This window comes from Amphiura filiformis, chromosome 9, assembly GCF_039555335.1.
Source record: "Amphiura filiformis chromosome 9, Afil_fr2py, whole genome shotgun sequence".
NCBI classification, from domain to species: domain Eukaryota; kingdom Metazoa; phylum Echinodermata; class Ophiuroidea; order Amphilepidida; family Amphiuridae; genus Amphiura; species Amphiura filiformis.
In genome coordinates, this window is record NC_092636.1 from 54,637,662 (window position 1) to 54,646,186 (window position 8,525).

Genomic DNA, 8,525 nt, shown 5'->3' on the forward strand with positions numbered 1-8,525 from the left:
ATACAAACAATTGCACAGGATACAAAAATGTGCACAAAGTTTATTTTCCATTACTGATCAACATCTTGGCTTTCGTTGATGAATATGACTCAAATGACTCAAGGGGAAAAATCAAGGGGAACGAGTCCGATATCGCTGATATTGTTTTGTTTGAAATAAGGTTTGCATCAAAATGTAGTGTTTGTAAACCCCGGTTGTAAACTGCCAGAAAATGATGCAAAAGACTCATTCCCCTTGATCATGTCACATATCTTTTAGGGGTCTGTCACTCATAACACAGGGAAATGCCCTAGTGGCACTCACCTCTTTAAGTCTGGTTCCTACTCCACATCGCAGCGCGCAGCGCTCGGCGGTAAAAATTCTCATCGCGCGGTGGAAATTTCGGTCCGCGATGGAGTTGGATTTTGTCAACTTTATAGCATGGCGCTGCGATATCGCAGCCGTGCACGCTTGTGATTTGCTGCTGGAAAATCAAGGTCGGCAGCCTGACCATAAAAGGAGATGCAGACCTATATCGCATCGCGCTGCGATGTGGAGTAAGAATTGGACTTTAGTCTTATCTATTTCCCCAGAACATCATGTACAATGTAAGTTCTAACCTCATAATAAAGTTTTTATCTGCTCTGTGGTCAATTCTTTGGAATATTAGGCTGATCATAAAAAGTCACTTAAATCTGAAATATGATTTCTTGGTTCCTGTTTCGTTTTCTTAAATTTCACTGCCTTTAATTATCCAATGTTCATAAATTTTGTCTAATTCATTTCGCAACACAGCCTAAATATACCTCTTGCTTGAATAAAATAAACATCTTTGTCAGTAGTTAGCGCCTGATAAGTTTGATATAGGCCTACATGATCTGATCCACTCATGACAATGAAGGTAAATATAGAGCTGATGCTTCCCCATCTTTCACAAGTTTTGCAATGCTAAAAACCTGTTTCTCTTAGTTGTGTTGTTATATATGAAATGAGGAATTGTGTCATAACAAAAACAAAATAAACCATATATCATGCTGCAATTTGATGGTTAAAAAAAGTAGAAGCTTGTAGCTTGATAAATCATCACAGAAATATAATGTCCCCCTCAAGTCAATCAAAACATTTTGCATCCCCCTAAAATCCTCCAACCCCCCCCACCCCTATGTAAATAGTGATCCCTCCCCTAGCAAAGAGAATTGGTGTGTAAATAAATGGAGATTGTGAAAAATGAACTCTTTTTGAGCAACAATATCTGATTAATTCAAAGAAATTTACATTCTTGATGTAATGATATTCAATGATACCAGGAACACTGGAGAGCTTGTTGAACAAATCTGAGCCTGTGTTTATTGTTGCATGCTATTTCCAGTGTAGTTTAGTGGCTTTACTTTTGTATATGGTGTAGGTTTCCATTTCAATATTCCTGAAGCATGTAACAAGTAATGCAAAATGCATTGCAATGTGGATGTGGATGATGATTCACATAAGTCGTGTTCACATTTTGAGTTACACCTGGCGTAAACTTACGCTAACATTGATCAAAATTCCACAAATATTTTCCCTACTCCTACCGCGTGTCCACACCTAGCCTACTCCTAGCACTACGCCAATTAGTTCCACCAAGCATTCACTTCTGGTCAGCGTAATCTGGCTACCACTTCCGGTGTTTCTGTGACCTTTATCAACCGCGCGATATGTAATTTCTTAGTTCCGACTAACAAAAGGTCATACTTACACCGGGTGCCAGGAGTAGCAGCGTTCACATTGCAACTTACGCCTGGCGGAGGTTACACCCAGCTCGCTACTCCTGACTTTTCTCAGGAGTAAATTGTCAGACGTACGCATGGCGGAACTTACGCTTACCATCGTTCACACTGCACCTACTCCTGGCAGCGCCTACCACTACTCCTAGCAACTTACGCCGATCAAGTTCCGCCGGGCGTACGTCCGACAATGTGAACATGACTATATTGTGCCATTTATTCCCCCTTGTTAAATATGTTGTTTGGGGATCATGACCCAGCAGCTTATCACGTTTCCATGTATACCCATTTTGTCATGATAAAAAAACATGGAGCAGGCCCACATAGATAGCTAGAAGGTTTTAATGAATTCAACTACTCCAAGTAGTCATTTACAAAGAAGGTTTTTAATATTTCAAAGACTCCTATACTTGACATTTATCTAAATCATTGAATGTAGATACCTCCAGGAGATACCCAACATGATAAATTGGTAAATGGTATTTGCTAAAAGTTGCCAAAACTTGTTGCAAATGTTTTCGTATAGAGTCCGTCAAATTCAAAGTTTCAATGACAATGACTTCTTGACAATTGCCCCCCTACCCCCAATTTTGCAGGGATATATAAAATGGGACTGGCAAAGAGCCAAAAATGGAACAAGATATTGACAAATGGGGACAAAAATTTGGCTTTGCCCCCCCACAATGGGACAAAATTCTGACAAATGGGGACAAATTTGGCTTTGCCCCTTCACAATTAAAAAGGCTGGCTATGCCCCTGATCTTTTGAGGTTGGACTTTTCTATATTTCACACTTGCATTACAGGCAGGGGAGGAGAGTCAGCCTCCTAATATAAGCACTTTCATTTATTTATAAGCTTTAATAAGACCGTAGAATGTCGTCAACTTCTGGGTTGTTCCCTAAATGCACACTGACTTAAGAAAATATGGTGACTTTCTATAGTGTAAACCATTGTTAGGCAAAAAAAAGATAGTTTGCTTGTTCTCTACAACTTTGTCAGAATTGGGGCGGTCGGTCGGGATTGTTATTTTTTTCTTTTTAAAGGTCATAGACAAAACATGACTGCATACCTTTAGCTTAATAAATAGCCCAAATAGTTGTGAATTGGGCTATTTCTCTACTGTTTACCACCACTTCATGAATGTTTTTAAATTAAAACGGTTTAGAAGTAACTTTTCTGGGTGTCAAAAATGTTGAAAGAAAAAAACCTTTTTCTGGAATTGCCAAAATTAGGGTCGGTATTCTTCTTTGTTTTGTACAGTAAAACAAAAAAAAACTTTTTTTCCAGATTTAGATTAGGGTCGGTCGGTGCAGGACAAGCAAACAATCTTTTTTTTTGGCCTTAGTGTAAACAGAGCCAGTTCTTAGGTAGAATTTCATTGAATAATGTAGTATTTGAAACATATGTTTGGCGATAACGTAAAATAATACCAGTTTGATCTTGACCTTTTACCCATCAGAATGGGTATCTTAGTTAGTGAACTACGCCTATAAACAAATGACATGTGTATACACATGAAGACCTTAATCTTGTTAATTCGCAAAGTTTGTTTACATTGAATGAGGTTTATATACCATTTGTAAACAAACTCCTTCAGTCTATGTGTTCCACTCAAGATCAATGTACATACATGTATGTAACCACAGATCCTGACCAACATTGAACTATTATAGTGTTAACACCACGACAATTATTGCTATCATCTGCTATGACCGGGACAATATTTAAAAGGGTTCTGACAGATTTCGCAAAAAAATTTAATGAGAAAACCTTGCTTTCTTGAATACTCAAAGAGCCTAGCAAGAAGGCATTTGGAGGCAACACTCTGTAATGAAAAGGAGAGACATATTATGAGTACTGTGTCTGCTGATCAACTGTGTTGTGGAATTAAGTTCCGGATCCGGGGTGCAGGGAGTGCCCGCCGCATATGATATCCTAAATTTTGACATCGCCACTGGATTTAAAACATGTACTCATGAAATTTTCACAATTCAAGTCTTCCTTTCTAGGGTCTATGGTCTAATACTGCATGTAATGAAACAATATTTGTTATTCTAAATCCGTTGGTGTGCACTTTGTTCACTCGAGCCCCATACCTGTTTGTTAATTTAATTGATGTTGCTGTGTAATTCCTCAGAGTGGACTTTTTTTTTTGCTATTCATTTTTTACCCCAAAATTGTTTACTTTCATGTGTAATAGGAAATATATTTTGTGCCGTTTTTCACAGTTTTTGTCGTTGATAAATAAATGACAAAAATAGCAATTGACCAAGTAGGGACAAAAGGCAAACCTTTAATATCACATTTGTTAGTCGTAGTCGGCCAAATTGGCCCAAACACAATACATATTTTATATAGAAAATTAAATGTAAAGGATCGTCACGGAATCCTACATGTTGTCTATACTGCACTTGACCCAAATATATAATTTATTTTTGTGATGTGAGAATCGCACACAGAATTTTACAGGAATTTTAATAGCAGTTCCATATTGAAAAGCTGCTCTATCATGAGACTATGTTGTTTTGAAATGCAATTGATGCATCTAATGTTGGCTGAAATTCAAGCTTCGACAAGATGTAACTTTGTTACGGAAAGCACTACGACAAACTACAACAAGAAAGCACAACCTTAGATACAATACTAACAAATCACGAGTACGTTGGCATGGCTGGACTTGGATTCACTTCGGCTGCGCTTGCTTACACACAGTCGCAAACGCTGGCGACCTGGCATACACTGCAAAATCATCATGCTATGTCAGGCTGTGTTCATTCGATATTGAAATTTCTACTGTGTACCAAGAACTGTCTCTTGTGGCACTCCAGATGTACACAATGTATAATACAGACACCCTCAGATGACATACCTTGCTCGAGAGGTCTAGCCACGAATTGCTCACCGACAAGCTTCACATTCGAGGCTAGAGATTGTTTTATTCAAAATCTAGTCAGATTCATTGGAGCATTACTCTGTGTAAAGCAATGGAAGTTCAGAAGTAAACACAGTAGGTCATGACGGGCCATCGCATCAAACATGTTGCTATTTAAACTACACTTCAACCAAATTTTGGACTGTTCAAAATAGGCAATCTTTACTCAAACAATGCAATTGACTCATCAAACATAAATTTAAACATAATAAATAATATCTGTTGCAAAAAATGTCACCGCTGACCGACCGAAAAACAATAGCAACGTATTCCAGTGTTAGATGCCTCTAAAAGAAAAGGCCAGCCGGGCCTGTACCTCTGAAAAGTCTGAAAATCCTCATGTAGGGGTTTCAGAGTTCTAGCGGCACCCTGTCAAAATGTAATTTGAGTTACCCCCTCCCCCATCATTATAACCCACAGGCTGTTCAAGTCAGGCATCTTGCTTAAACACTACAAATCACTCAGGTATCATGCTAAATATGTTGGTACTAAATATAATGCACAAAAAAGGCTGGTCAAAGCGGCAGTTGATGAAATGCTTCTAGCAAGATCTGGAATTTTACTTTATACTGACTGTGCTTTGTAAAGTAATTTAATAAATATCATTCATAAATACACGCTATATAACAGCAATACTTGCAAGGTACTTACAATTTTTGTTGTTATTTTGATGAAATAAGAATCACAAAATGTTCTGGTACATGTATGAACGGGGTTCATTCACATATTTTCATGACTAAACGGTTGTTTATGCCCTCGGGCATAAATAACCGTTTAGTCATGAAAATATATGAATGAACCCCTTATTTATAAATGGCAGATTGACAATGCATTCATGAATCATGAATGTTTAAAAACTAATACTTTAAGGTTAAAAAAGTTACCAGCCAGCCGGGCATGCGGGTTTGCAACTAGACTGCTATACCATTCAGCACATTACTTCAGCGCCATCAGCGGTGTCTGTTTGCCCGGCGTCTGCCCTGCCTGATTATCACGTAAAAAGAACAAGGTCACACGTTGCTACGCAGCTTGACCAGCGAATGAGGTGCCGATTTGCTCTAGAAGTCTAGCCAAGAATTTGCTCACCGATAGCTTCACATTCTAGGCTTGAGACCATTGCATTCAAAATCTAGTCGAAATTGCTGAAGCATGACACCGTGTAAGCAATGGAAGTTCAGAAGTAAACACAGCCGATCACGATGGGCGATCGCATCAAAAATGTTGCTAAAATTACACTTCAGCAAAATTGTAGACTGTCCAATACAGGCAAATCTTGCTCAAAAGATACAGTTGACTCATCGAAATAACTTTCATCCAAATGTCAGGTACAATTACCTGAATAGGGTGCAACTTGCTAGACTTAAGTTCAGTCCTTGTTTACGGAGTTCAGGGTTGGGGTAGGGCAGTCTTGTAATAAGACTAGTAGAGTTGCACCTTATTTGCCATCAAACCACATCATTATATATCAAATTAAAGCCCTTGAATAAAGAAAGCCAAAACTGAAAACCATTTTGTCATAGCACTTTCCATATAGCAAAGTTACATCTTATTAAAGGTTGACTTTCATCAAAAAGATTCTGCCAACTTTTAATGCATCAATCAAAAAACAAAACAGCATAGTCTCATGATAGCTAGCAGCTTTTCTATGTGGAACTGCTATCAAAATCCCTAAAAATTCCATGTGTGATTATGTCATCACAAAAATAAATCATATTTTGGGTCAAGTGAAGTATACAGACAACATATTTATGTAGGTTTCCTTGAAAAATCTGTTCTTTTAATTTTCTATTGGTTTGGGCCAATTTGGCTGACAAGCATACTATATGTGTTAACTGAGGTTTGCCTGAAGTTCTCTGCTGAAAACTATAGTCAGGAAAGTTACAGGCCATAGCCGGCGGACCGGGCGACCGGCCCTATTTGGAACACTGCTCTAGCATCAAATGCGTAAAGTAAACTATCATCATAATAATCATAAAAATATAAACAAAATAATGATAATATTATAAGAATATATAAGGTATATAAGATTTCTTTTATTAAAGAAATTATACAATTTTTTTATCATAGGCCTAAATATGAATTTGTAACATTATACATTATAATATCCGCACAAACAGCATGACTATAGCTTGTCATAAAATGTAGACCTAACTTGTAAACCTAAGACGAAAATATGTGTATACTAATTAATCAAATAAACAATACCAATTCAATTGAGCAGAAAAATGTTATATTAAAATGCGCTTTGCGATTTTTTTTTTATTTGGTTAAAACTAAGCACTTTAATAATTCTCAAATTGAAATACAAATAGGAAAGTGTCTTTTGAGTAGGCCTACATGTAGTATTATAGATTTGCAATATTATTTTTGTTAAATTATTTATATATTGTGTTATTCAATTTTGAATTATGTTCAATTATCCGAGCTTAGTTTTGTCAGCATAGACATCGACTGATCATACTGACATTTTTTTCACCGGAACTAGCGAAATAGACACCCATTATTATGATAAAGCATTCTTAGTCAGTGGGAGTGGTCTATTACGTACACATATAATCTGATTGGACAATCGCATGATTTTGGGTGTCGTCTATCAGGCTGTAGACGACCCCACGTCATCATGAGCGCAACACGCTCATAGAGGTGCGCGTATGTATCGCATTGTATGCGTAGACGCAGTACGGAATACTCACACGCGCTAGCAGTACGCGCAAGAAAAGATGTGTAGTTGTAAACAAGTTTCATTCATTTTAGAAAAGGGGAAGTTTTTATGACGGTAACTTAATTTTTGCTTTAAAAAATAGTTTACAATTATTATAATAGTAACTGACTAAGAATGAGAATAAACGATAGGAGTAGTGGATACCAGCTGCAAAATATTGGACCTGCCTGTCGTCTATTACACGGTACAGGATAGTCAAAATAAAAATTCCTATCGTTTATTCTCTAATTAAAGGACACGACGGAATGTTTCTCACTTGTTGCAGCCACAGATACTAATGCAGTGCACTGTAACTCAGTATTCTGCTGAGTTGCTGTCACTGGAACTATAAATATATCGCAACAAAAATGTTTGTACTACCTCGAGATACTCTAGCTAAAATACAGGTTTACATTTACTATCTTACATTATCTTGCTGTATTTCAGCTAGAGCTCCAAACGACAAGCTTCCGGGTTTTTTTGGAGAACAATACTGTTACGTAAGATGAAGAAGAAACCCGCCTCGGAGCCCGCCCTACTCATTATTTCATTGTACTTATTGCAATTTGCCTCCACACATTACGTAATCAACACAAAGCTTTTGTGAGGATTAGTGAGTGAATAAGAAATTGACAGTGGAGGATACAAAGGACACACCGATTGTTAGTTGTCAATCATGAATTGCCATAACGTATTAATATTTTACTGCATGGCATTCCGCAAACACCAAGACAAATTATGCCGTATTTTTCCAAAGATCATCTCATATGAAGTAAGCTGAATGCGATCTGTACTTTTGTAACATTCCGATCGCTTTTGATCACCTATTATCGGCGAATTTGCTTGAAAACACGTGAGTTCATGTTGTGTAAACATAAATTATAGCATAGACACAAATGAAATTACGATGCAATACAATGCAATTTGAATGCGCAGCAGATCTATAGAAATAACGTTGCCCGGTTTTATGCAGAATTAGACCCTGTCTGATATGCATGTATGGTGCTGCTGAATTCTTCACCCTCAGCATGCTCAGAAAATGAAGACGTTGCAATCCCAGGTTGCTGACATCAATGATGCTGCATGCATGCTGAGTGGTATTACGGGCCGTGCAACGATAAAAAGAAATATGTGTACTCTATCATATAA